A 13,453-nucleotide genomic window follows, 5' to 3' on the forward strand; every position below is an offset into this window, starting at 1 on the left:
ATTTTTAATTAAAATATTGATTAAAATATTAAATTTTTAATTTTTAATTTTTTTAATTTTAATTTTTTTAATTTTTAAATTTTTAATTTTTAATTTTTTAATTTTTTATTTTTTGAGTTTATTTTTTATTTCGGTTTAATGTGTAATTGTAGACGTGAAATTATAATTGTGGTTTAAATGTATAGTTGAAACTTTAGTTTTGATTTAATCATACACATTTAAAAAAATAAATACATCAATATATTTTTATATTGAATAAATATAAATATTTATGTATCCATGCAATATATAAATATAAAATGATGTTATATCAATAATTGTGTAAAAGAAAATGAAAAAACGTGGAGACACAAATATATATTTTAAAAAGAAAATGAGTTACAATTAAAAAACGTGGAGACACAAATGAGTGCAGAGAATTTTTGTTCGTATAAATAAATAAATATTTTAATTAATCAGTTTAGATAAATATTAAAATAGTATAAACAAAAAACTATTAATAAAATTTAAAAGGTAAACTTATCATTTAAAACGTTTTCCACAAAATATCCCTTCAATCCATTAAATTAATTATAGGGTTTAGGATTTAATTATTGAATATGATTCACTTGAGATTAACATACTATATACCCATGGCCATTAAACCTTAAACCATAAAACCGTAAACTATAGACCTTAAACCTTAAATATTAAACCGTAAACCAAAAAATAAATTTAATCAATATTAACTATTGCTTCCATAATTTATTATGAACATAAGCTTTTACATTAATATATATGTATATACACATCAACATCCATGTGATGTTTTTTGGGGTTTAGGGTTTTAAAAGTTATAGTTTAGTATTTTGGGGTTTAGGTTTTTAGAGGTTATAGTTTAGTGTTCATGATTTTTTGGGGGTTTAGGGTTTTAGGAGTAATATGACTTTTAGCGGCGTTTTACAGAAAGCGCCGCTAATGGTCCGACTTTTAGCGGCGTTTTACCGAAAGCGCCGCTAATGCTCCGACTTTTAGCGGCATTTTACCAAAAGCGCCGCTATTGCTCTATGTTTTACAATTTTTGCAGCGTTTTTTGATAAAACGCCGCTAAAAAAGCCGCTAAAACCCTATTTTCCTATAGTGAATCATTAAACTTCAACCATATGAACTTACCTGGGTCGATTTGTAAAATTTGTGAAAATTCAGGGACTAATCAGCTACTTTTTCTTTTCCTCGACTTGCTTCGGGTTCTCGATCTATCATTGTAAAATCATTCATTTATCAGTATTGACTTCATCTTCAACTCGCTTATAAGTAATATTATCTATAATTTAATTGTTTACTTATGTATATTCCAATGTTGTCCATCAGTGTCATAGTCACTAAATTATTTTTATCTTTAGCTACAGAACTCCAAATTAGGATCCGCTAATTTTATCTGAAACTAGACTCATATATCTTCTTATCATAAAATTTTTAGAATTTTTGGTTTAGCCAATAAGTACAGTTTATTCTTTAAAGTCACCCCTGTTCTGCTGTCTTACAATTCCAACCCTTCTTCACTAAAAATTAATTATCTCTTCGTACAGAATTCGGATGATGTCCATGTTTGTTTCTATTGAAAATAGACTCATTAAGGATTTTAAAAATATAAATTTAAGCCCCTAATTATTTTTCTCCAATTTTTTATGATTTTTCAAAGTCAGAATAGGGGATCCCGAAATCATTCTGACATTGTCTCACAAAATCTATTATATCTCATGATCTACAATTCCGTTGCTTACACCGTTTCTTCTATGAGAAACTAGACTCAATAAGCTTTAATTTCATATTTTTTTCATCTTATAATTAGATTTCTAAAATTTATGGTGATTTTTCAAAGTTAGACTACTGCTACTGCCCAAAACCGTTTTAGTGCAAATGTTGATTTCGATTTTTGCCCCAAATTTCACAGTTCATACAATTCAGTCCTTGCTCAATTAATCCCTCAATGAAGCTAATTATTCCCAATTAATGCTTTACCTTAACATTATAAGTTATTTCACAATTATTTAAATTCAGAATTTCCACATAAAACTCTAACTTCAAACTTTTTCACCTTTAGATCCCAAACATTCACTTTCTATTCAATTCTTTCAATAAAATCAGCATATAAACAATTTAAAACTCTAATTCCATGCTAAATCATCATATAATTCCAGCACATATTCATATCAACTTTCAATTTCTTTCATAGAATCAAAAACTAATGAATTCAACAAGTGGACCTAGTTGTAAAAGTCATAAAAACACAAAAATTTCAAGAAATAATCAAGAATTGAACTTACTTGCAGTAAAAATATGAAAAAACAGCTTAAGAAAACCCTTCTATGGTGTTTTTTCTGATGAGAATGCAGAAAAATAATGAGAATTCTAGATAATTCCACTTTAGTCCTAGTTTATTAAGTAAATTTTTGCAATATTCCAATTTTGCCCTTAATTCATCAATTTTCCTGCTGATTTCATGCACCTTGCCGTCCAGCCCAAATAGGCCTGGGGTCTATTTGCCTTTTAAACCCTCTTTCTTTTATCATTTAAGCTATTTAATCATTTCCCATAATTTTACATTTGTTACAATTTAATCCTTTTTATTCAATTAACTATCAAAACTTTAAAATTTCTTGACGAAACTTTAATACTAACTTATTAACACTTCATAAATATTTATAAAAATATTTACGGCTCGTTTTAAAAATTTTCAAATTCTCGATATCTCGTTTACGATTCTAATTTAATTTTTTTTCAAGTACACTATTCGCTATTTCAAAAATTTTCCTAACTTCACACTTAACTTATATTCACTAAATTATTAATATTTTCTACTCATTTGTCGGATTTAGTGATCTCGAATCACTATTCCGACACCACTGAAAATTCAGGCTATTACAAGGGAGCTGCCTCAGGTATTACTCGAACAATCATTGTATCTCAAATTTAAACTCTTCTTGTACCCCTTCTCGAAGCTCATTGTGTAATGGCCTAAATTCAAGGTTATCGGAACAATGGTTTCGTAACCATAGATCCGATTTAAAGATAAATTTATTTTAATATTTTTGCTTGAAAATTGATATGATAGGAAAATCGTATGAAAATATTGATAGGAAAGTTTTATCGATTTAGTGATTAGTTAGAAAAAGAAATTATTGAAGAAATTGGGTAAAATAAGGTATCGGGACCTCTATCTCGTAAAACCGAGTCAAAAATAATTTTATAAATATTTATAAAATGTTATTAATGTGGTATTAAAATTTCGTTAGGAAATTTTAATGTTTGGGTAGTCAATTAAATGAAAAGGACTAAATTGTAATAGGTGTAAAAGTTGCTATAGTGATTAAATAGCTTAAGAGTCTAATGAGAAAGGATTTAAAAGGCAATTAGGCCCAAAAGTTATTTGGGCTGGACGGCAAGGGTATGAAATCAGCAGAAAAATTGATAAATTAAGGGTAAAATTGGAATATTGCAAAATTAACTAAATAAAACTAGGACTAAATAGGAAATATCTAGATTTCTCTTCATTTCTCTTCAATTCCAGCAGCTAAAAACGCCATAGGAGGGTTATCTAAGCTGGTATTTCATAATTTTTGCACCAAGTGAGTTAATCCTTGCCTTTTTCTTGTAATTTTTGTGTTTCTAAGACTTTTACAACTAGGTCCTACTATTAAATTCATTAGTTTTTGATTTCATGGATGAAATTGAAAGTCACCATGGTGTTGTAAGTTTATGATGAAATAGAATGAAATTAAAGCTTTAATTTGTTTATGAGATGATTTTATTAGGCAATTTCAATGGAATTTGATTTTTAGGACCTAATTGTGAAAATGTTTGGAATTAAAGTCTATTGCTGAAATTCTGATTCCTAAAGGTTGTAAACTAGTTTAAGGCGATAGAATAAAATGTTAATTAAGAAAAATCAGCTCAATTGAGAGGCTAATTGAGTAGGGACGAAATTATCATTTATTAAAAGCTTAGAGGAAAAATGGTAATAAACAGCTTGCACTAAAACAGTTTGGACAGCAGCAGTAGACTAACTTTGAAAAATCACAAAAAAAATTGTAGGAATCGAATTAGAAGATGAACAAAATATGGAATTAAAGCTTATTGAGTCTAGTTTCTCATAGAAGAAATATTGTAAGCAATGGATTTGTAAATTTTGAGATATAATAAATTTTGTGAGACAAGGTCAGAATGAATTTGGGTTCCCCTGTTCTGACTTTGAAAAATTATAAAAAAATTGAATAAAAATAATTAGGGACTTAAATTTATATGTATAGAATTCTGAATGAGTCTATTTTTAATAGAAACAAACGAGAACATCATTTGAATTCTGTATAAAGAGATAATTTATTTTTAGTGAAGAATGTCAGAACTGTTAGACAACAGAACAGGGGTGACTTTGAAGAATAAACTGTACTGATTGGCTAAACTAAAAATTCTGAAAATTTTATGGTAAAAATATATATGAGTCTAGTTTCAGGGAAAATTAACGGATCTTAATTTGGAGTTCCGTAGCTCAAGTTATAAATAATTTAGTGACTATGACTCAAGTAGACAGCTTTGAATGAACTATAAATAATAATTGAATTATAGAGAATGTTGCATATGAACATGAAATGTATTAAATTGATAATTAAATTTATTTATTTAGATCTATAAGATTCAAATACGAAGCTAGATCGAGGAAAGGAAAAAGTTCGGGATTAGTAGATTTTTACTGTTTACAAACAAGTATCAAGGTAAGTTCGTGTAACTTGAATTATATTCTTAAATGCTTGAAATGCATGTTTTTGATATGAATATGATTTGAATGTTCATTATATGGAAATTTATGAAACATTGATATATTTGATAAAATGGGAAGAAATCCCGTTTGAATGAAAGGAAAATTCGATGGATCTCTGAAAAGGAATTGACGGTAAAAAAGATCTAGCCCGGACGGGTGATCCTATCCTGATATAGCCCTCCCGAAGAATATGTGTAAAATGGATTTAGCCCGGACGAGTAATCCGAATTAGGATCTGAATTTAGCCTGGACTGGTAATTCAGATCCAAGCTCATTAGAGTAATTGTCGTTGCAGGGGATTTAGCCTGGACTGGTAATCCCGACAATACTCTATGAGTTTATATTGCAGGGGATTTAGCCTGGACTGGTAATCCCGTTGTAAGGTTGAGGTTCGCGGGAGTGTGCTCTCTGAAATGGATATGTGCGCACATGAATATGAATTGACAGACCCGGAATTGTACACTAAAAGTGTACCTCTGAAAATCCATCGAAAATTCCGATAAATTCAACGGGATAAGTATAAAAAAAATAACAAGGAAATGGAAATTATGATATTGATGAGCTCATCAATCATGGTATATATTATTGGTACATGGAAATTATTGTACTAACTTGAATGTTGAGTTTGTGCATATTAGGGTAATAATGCATTGAATGGATATATGGATGTTTATTGTATTGTATTGAAAATATTAGGTAAGTATAATTCTTGTTACATGAGCTTACTAAGCACAAAGTGCTTACCCCGTTTCCTTTTTCCCTGTTTTGTAGTGTTAAGAGCTCGGAGGTCGGATTTGGTCGGAGACACATCACACTGTCAACCTCAGGATTCCGGTATATAAAGAAACTTTATTTTGGAAATCAATGGCATGTATAAGCTAACAAAGTAAATGTTAACGTGAAATGAATGTAAAGTTAGCCATTAGTATGGTTAACAAACCTGGTTATAGATATGTGATGACGTTATCTTATATAAATGCATGAATCTATCATGAAAATATGTTGAATTGATTTGGTTGATGTAGATTGGTCTCGATTTAATATTACAGGGAAGGTTAGATATTTATAAAAGGGCTATATTGAATATAAAAAAAATTTTAATTTGTAAACTCCGGTAATGCCTCGTACCCTATTCCGGCAATGAATACGGGTAGGGGTATTATATTTATTGGTATCAGAGCTACGGTTTAGCCGGTTCTAGGACCGATGTAGCAACTACGGTATTAGCTATACATGCCATTTAAATTATTATTGATAGTGTGATATCTCCTGACCATTTAAAATGTGTTTTTATTATAGTAATGTCATCCGACCGAGCTCAATCTGAGGAAGCTGGGAGTCATGCTCCGGCTTCAGTACAAAGAGAAGAAACTAGCAGTAGAAGGCCCGAGATAGAGGGTCGAGGGGAGGAGGCAAAAACAGCCTTCTTTCAAATGATGAATGAATGGTTTAATCAATACTTAAGAACTAACCCTGTAGTGCATCAAGTTCAAGCTCCCCCTTCTGCTCCTCTACCGGTTCCCGAGATCCCACAAGGTACAGGTACTGAACCTGTCAGAAAAGGGAAAGCTCCAGTAGATAAAATTCGAAAATATGGGGCCGAAGAATTTCGAGCAGCAGTTGATGATGATTCCGAACGGGCTGAATTCTGGTTAGAAAACACTACTCGGGTTCTGGAAGAATTATCTTGTACACTAGAAGAATGTCTATAATGTGCCGTTTCACTGCTAAAAGATACAGCTTACCATTGGTGGAATACTAAAGCTTCAGTTGTTCCGAAAGAAGAAATTACATGGGAATTCTTTCAGACCGAGTTCAGAAAAAAATATATCAGCCAGAGGTTCTTTGACCAGAAAAGAAAAGAATTTCTTGAGCTGAAACAGGGCAATAGATCAGTATCTGATTATGAAAGAGAATTTGTTCGATTGAGTAAATATGCTCGAGAATGGGTACAGTCAGAAGCTGAAATGTGCAAACGATTCGAAGAAGGGTTGAATGAAGACATTAAGTTAGTGATCAGAATTCTTAAAATTCGAGAGTTTGCGACATTGGCAGAGAGAGCTTATAAAGCAGAAGAATTGAGCAAAGAAAAGAAACAGGCTGAGAGGGAAGCTCGAATTTTTAGTAAAAGACCGATGGGAAAATCCCAGTTTTCTGCTTCAAAGAAATTGAAGAAATATCAAGATCGTTCTACTTCAGCCATTGGGTATTCGGGCAAAGAGCGAGGTTCTCAACGCACTAATCCAAGGCCTTTTACTCCATTAGTGACCAGTGTTGGCAGTGTTGGCACTCCTAAACCGAGATGCCAGTACTGTAATAAAGCTCATTTTGGTGAATACCGATTTAAGAGTGGGGCTTGTTACCGATGTGGTTCTTTTGACCATTTCCTCAGAGATTGTCCAAAAAGGGTTGAAAAAGAAGTTGAACATATATCGAAGCCGAGTAATCTAGTTTCGAGGGGCAGACCACCTCGACCATCCGGTAATGTCAGTGGTAGTCGAGGAGCTACAAAAGATACTATAGGTAAGCCTGAGGTACGAGCACCTGCTAGGACATATGCCATTCGTGCCAAAGAAGATGCTTCAGCACCCGATGTTATTACTGGTACATTTTCTTTACTTGATACTGATATTTCTGCATTGATTGATCCTGGTTCTACGCATTCATATATATGTGTTAAACTTGCAATTGTTAAAAATTTATCTGTTGAACTTACTGAATTTGTGGTTAAAGTCTCGAACCCTCTAGGCCAGTCTGTGTTAGTGGATAAAATTTGTAAAAATTGTCCACTGATGGTAAGAGGTTATTGTTTCCCGGCTGATTTGATGTTACTGCCATTTGATGAATTTGACGTGATATTGGGTATGGATTGGTTAACCCAGCATGATGCGGTAGTAAATTGTAAACAAAAATATATTGTGCTAAAATGTCAGAATGGTGAGTTGCTCCGGGTTAAATCTGATCAGACAGAGGGGTTATCTGATATGATTTCAGTAATGGCAGCACAGAGGTATGTCAAAAAGGGGTATGAAGCTTACTTGGCTTATGTACTCGACACCAAGGTATCTGAGTCAAAGATACAGGCAGTTCCAGTGGTATGTGAATTTTCCGATGTGTTTCCAGAAGAATTACCAGGATTGCCACCAGAAAGAGAAGTGGAATTTTCTATAGATTTGATTCCGGGAACTACTCCGATCTCCATAGCTCCGTACTGGATGGCTCCTATAGAATTAAAAGAGTTAAAGACACAGTTGCAAGAGCTTGTTGACAGGGGTTTTGTCCGACCGAGTCATTCACCTTAGGGTGCTCCGGTTCTGTTTGTGAAAAAGAAAGATGGGTCTTTGAGATTGTGTATCGACTACCGACAGCTTAATAAAGTAACCATAAAGAATAAGTACCCATTACCCCGGATTGATGATTTATTTGATCAGCTGAAAGGTGCTACTATGTTTTCAAAGATTGATCTTCGATCAGGTTATTATCAGTTACGAGTAAAGGAGTCAGATGTGCCAAAAACAGCCTTTAGAACCAGGTACGGGCATTATGAGTTTCTAGTTATGCCGTTTGGGCTAACTAATGCACCTGCAGTATTCATGGATTTGATGAACCGGATATTCAGACCGTACTTAGACAGATTTGTAGTAGTATTCATTGATGATATTTTGGTTTATTCTCGGGATGAAGAAGAACATGCAGAACATTTGAGAATTGTGTTGCAAATTCTACGAGAGAAGCAGTTGTATGCTAAATTCAGTAAATGTAAATCTTGGCTTCGAGAAGTGGGTTTTCTTGGACACATTGTATCTGCCGAAGGCATCCGGGTAGATCCAAGTAAAATCTCAGCTATTGTCAATTGAAGTCCACCGAAGAATGTATCTGAAGTTAGAATTTTCTTGGGTTTAGCTGGTTATTATCGGAGATTTGTACAGGGATTCTCTATGATAGCTTCTCCAATGACTTGATTATTGCAGAAAGATGTAAAGTTCGAGTGGACTGATGAATGTCAACAAAGTTTCAACCGATTGAAAGACCTATTAACGAAAGCACCTGTATTAGTGCAACCTGAACCGGGTAAGGAATTTGTTATTTACAGTGATGCCTCATTAAATGGTTTAGGTTGTGTTTTGATGCAAGAAGGTAAAGTAATAGCCTATGCTTCAAGACAACTTAAACCAAATGAAAGAAATTACCCAGTACATGATCTTGAATTAGCTGTTATTGTATTTGCGCTGAATATATGGCGGCATTACTTGTACGGTGAGAAATGGCATATTTATACTGATCATAAAAGCTTGAAATATTTGATGACACAGAAAGATTTGAATTTGAGACAGCGCAGATGGCTTGAATTGATAAAGGACTGTGATTTGATTATTGATTACCATCCAGGTAAGGCTAATGTTGTAGCTGATGCTTTGAGCCGGAAATCTCTGTTTGCTTTACGAGCTATGAATACCAGGTTATCATTGACTGATGATGGTTCAATCCTAGCTGAATTGAGAGCTAAACCGACATTTTTACAGCAAATATGTGAAGCTCAGAAGAATGATGAGAAGTTACAGGTTAAACGGGCACAGCATGAGTCAGGTAATGATTCTGAATTTCAGATTGGTTCTGATGATTGTTTATTATTCAGAGGTAGGGTATGTGTACCTCAGAATTCAGAGCTCATACAGAAGATTCTACACGAGGCCCACAGTAGTACATGTCTGTACATCCGGGGAGTAATAAAATGTATAATGATCTGAAAAAGATGTACTGGTGGTCGGGAATGAAACGTGATATCTCTGAGTTTGTATCAAGGTGTTTAATATGTCAACAAGTTAAAGCTGAACATCAGGTACCTTCAGGGTTACTTCAGCCAATTACTATACCGGAATGGAAATGGGAAAGAATCACTATGGATTTTGTATCGGGGCTACCTTTGTCTCCGAGGAAAAAAGATGCTATTTGGGTGATTGTTGATCGATTAACAAAGTCAGCTCACTTTATTCTGGTACGTATGGATTATTCTTTAGATAAACTAGCTGAACTGTACATATCTGAGATTGTCATGTTACATGGAGTGCCTGTCTCCATTATATCAGATAGAGATCCCCGATTTACGTCTCGTTTCTGAGACAAATTGCAAGAAGCCTTGGGTACTCAGTTGTATTTCAGCACTGCATTTCATCCTCAGATAGATGGTCAATCTGAGCGTGTAATTCAAGTATTGGAAGATATGCTCCGATGTTGTATACTAGAGTTTGAAGGTAATTGGGAGAGGTATCTACCTTTGATTGAATTTGCTTACAATAACAGTTATCAGTCTAGTATTAAAATGGCTCCGTACGAAGCTTTGTATGGTAGAAAATGTAGAACACCGTTATATTGGACAGAGCTCAATGAAAGAAAGATACATGGGGTTGATTTGATCCGGGAAACAGAAGAAAAAGTAAAGGTTGTTCGAGATAGTCTAAAAGCAGCTTCCGATCGTCAAAAATCATATACCGACCTTAAGCGAAAAGAGATTGAATTTCAAGTCGGTGACAAGGTATTACTAAATTTAGGCTCCGTTTGTTTGCCAGTAAAATATTTTCTGGAAAATGAATTCCTTTTCTGGAAATGACTTACTTTTCTGGTGTTTGGATGAATCTGTGTAAAATATTTTATGTTGTTTGGCAGATTTCCTGAAAATATTTTCCGAAAAAGTTGTTTTTACATATATTAATAAATATATATATTAATAAATTTATATTTTAAATTATTTTTACATATATTGTAATGATTTATTTATAAATAAATAAATCAAATTAAATATGTAATAAATTAAAAACAACTAGCTTATGGAAACGGAGACCTAAGAGCAGCATACCCCATAACTCAAATGCATCCAAAAAAGCAAAAGAAATCTTTATCCTGTCCTTTTTGCCCATTAGAAAAACACTTTTTTGATTATCATCCATCCACAATCATCCATCCATACCTCTCTATCTCCCTTTAGTCCTTATTTTGCAACCTCAATTCCCATATTTCATATCCTAGAAAAAAATCAACTGCCCCATTTGTTTCTAAATTATGGGATTGTTTAGTTTCCACTTAACAGATCCCTCACCTTGCCTTTCCTCAATCAACCTCTCACCTTCCTCATCAGCCTATCCAACTTTCTTCTCTGCTTCTTTAGCCTTCAAAGCCTGTAACTTGGCATGGTTATAGTAAGCAATACCCAAAAATGTGCAACCCCATAACCAAATAAGTTGATGGGTGTGACGGTATCCTTAATGACAGACCATGAGAATGCAATTAATAACCAGTCCTTAACAACCCTAGCTACATTCATGGTCAAAGCAGATGTTTTTGCAACGAGAAGGAAACCAGATAGATTCAGAGCAAAAGCGCAGAAAGGAAGTTGTCTGGAATAATTATCCAAAAAGTTAAAAGAAGTTAGAGAAGACAGTATTCACACCTGATAAACATAGGCTTATAATGTGGAAGAATATAAGTTAATCAATAGGAAGAATTTTTTTTTAAGTTAGGTCAAGTGGAAGAGTGAATTGAGAGAGAAACGCTTCTTCCACACTTGAGAAGAACTGAAATTATATTGATTTAGTACCGATTGTAAGCTTTCCCAAAATCTTCACGCCTCTGACGTTGAAACTCACCATAAGAGTCATAAAGCCTAGAGGAATAATTTTCCATAAGATTTGAGTACCTCACACACTCATCTCTAGCATTCAACCCACACTCATCTCTAACATTCAACCCACACCATAAGAAGCCCATAAACAATCTAAATGATGTATGGCTTTCCATAAACAGAGATAGTCTAAGGGTATACAGATTAGCCCTATAAGGATGAGCAAGAGGGAAAAAGTCTACACAGCACTCCAGGAATATGTTCTAGTAAGAAACAAAGTAAGAACAAAAACCTCTGTTTCCGGCTTTAGAGTTTTGAACTTCGTGGTGTTCATTGTAGTTAATTAACAGTACAGAAAGTTACAATCCAACATTGATAACTAAGTTATAAAAAATTTTACCTTATCTGAGAAGGATATAGGCTTGTCAAAGAAACCATTTAGCACCAAAAGCACACACGATAGTCAAACAAGATAAACATCTTACTTTTCGATACTTATAATTCTCTTCATCTTCTTCCTTATCACGAATTCTTCCAAGTTCCATTGCCTCTATCTTAAATTCCAACTCCAACTCATCTAACGTTTGAGGGAAGGCATGGTATTCAAACTGATTGCCAGATTGCAAATCAGATCCCCGTCTCTCAGTATCCCATCCCTCAGTTCTATAAGCTCCCATGTTTCGATTATGACCATCATAGGAATTAAATGAGTTGCCACCATAAGGTAAACAGCCTGGGGATTTAAAGTGGCTCGAGCGACTTTTAGCTCAATCATTACCATAAGCTTCATGGAATGAAGAGTATGGTAAGCACTTGATTCAAATGCACAAAGATCAGCTTTTAACTAGACACAATATCTTATATTCACAAAGTGCACCCATCCGTTGCAATCCACAAATGCTTTCAGTAAATAAATTTTAAAGTAACAATAAGCACTGTGATCGAATCTGTAATGAAGAAAAATGGGTTCATCAGAAAAGAAAAACCAAAGTTAAACATCAGAAAAGACAACACCCTTTCCCCATAACAATTTTTTTTGTTCTTACCTTCGAGAGAAGAAGATGAATGCCAGTGCAGATTTTGACAACGAAAGGCGAAGATGGGTAAAAGCTTTGATGAACGCCGGTGTCTGGTGTTGAGAATCAGTGTTGGCTGACGGCAAGCAGAAGATCAGGTGTCAAGGATGGGGGAAGAGGAAGAGGAAGCAGAAAATCGGTGTTGGCTTCTAATTTTCCTGAAAATGTCTTACCGAATTAGAAACGGTAAGACATTTTCCAAGACTAAGGGGTTCTTTTCCCATATTTTGTAATTGATTTTCTCTTGGGAAAATATTTTCAGCCAAACAAACAATGGAAAAGGCTGAAAAGCTTTTCCAGAAAAGGTTCTACTTCCAAACAAACAGACCCTTAGTAATATCAATTCAATTATAAATTTCTTTCAAAGATATTACTATATGTTTTTTTATACCAATTCAAGAAGGTATTATAACCACAAGGGAGAAAGAAAAGTGGGATTGTTATTTCTTTCAAGGTTAGTGAAGTAAAACAAAAAAAGAAAATAAGGCTTTTTCTTGGAAAACTATCATCTGAATAAGAAATAAAGAAAACCCAAATTAGATAATATGGTGGAAGTTAAATGGGGACATCGACAAAGAAAATAAGTTTCTGAAAAAGCTTAAATCAATGTGTGGTGATTAAATTAACGTAATCAAAATAAAAATAACATATATTTAGAATGACTAACGAAATAGTTTACTTTTCAAAATATAATAATAATGCACAGTAATAAAATGGTTAAAATCATATTACATAATGATTTTTTAAATGATAAACAATCAAGATTTATTATTATATTAACTTAAAAAAATATTTATCATCAAGACTTGTTCGGGGTAGTTTAGAGTAATGATTAAAGCTTTTGTTAATTGAATGACAAGAATTTAAACATTCTTATTTTTTTCTCTCTCTACATAATAATGATAAAAGAAAAATTATCATCATATAAATTTTAATTTTATACAATTTTATACATAAAATTTT

The 13,453-nt window shown here is 33.2% G+C and overlaps 1 long non-coding RNA gene across 1 annotated transcript; it reads right to left on the bottom strand.

Moving 5' to 3' along the window:
* Positions 1-11,719: 11,719 nt before the first annotated feature.
* Positions 11,720-13,188, bottom strand: LOC107938231 (uncharacterized). Its single transcript, XR_001694848.2, has 2 exons — positions 12,461-13,188; positions 11,720-12,361 (listed from the first exon to the last, which is right to left on the bottom strand). It is a non-coding gene; the product is annotated as an uncharacterized lncRNA (long non-coding RNA).
* Between the last annotated feature and the right edge of the window lie 265 nt (positions 13,189-13,453).

Source organism: Gossypium hirsutum, chromosome A12, assembly GCF_007990345.1.
Source record: "Gossypium hirsutum isolate 1008001.06 chromosome A12, Gossypium_hirsutum_v2.1, whole genome shotgun sequence".
In the NCBI taxonomy this organism is placed as follows: Eukaryota; Viridiplantae; Streptophyta; class Magnoliopsida; order Malvales; family Malvaceae; genus Gossypium; species Gossypium hirsutum.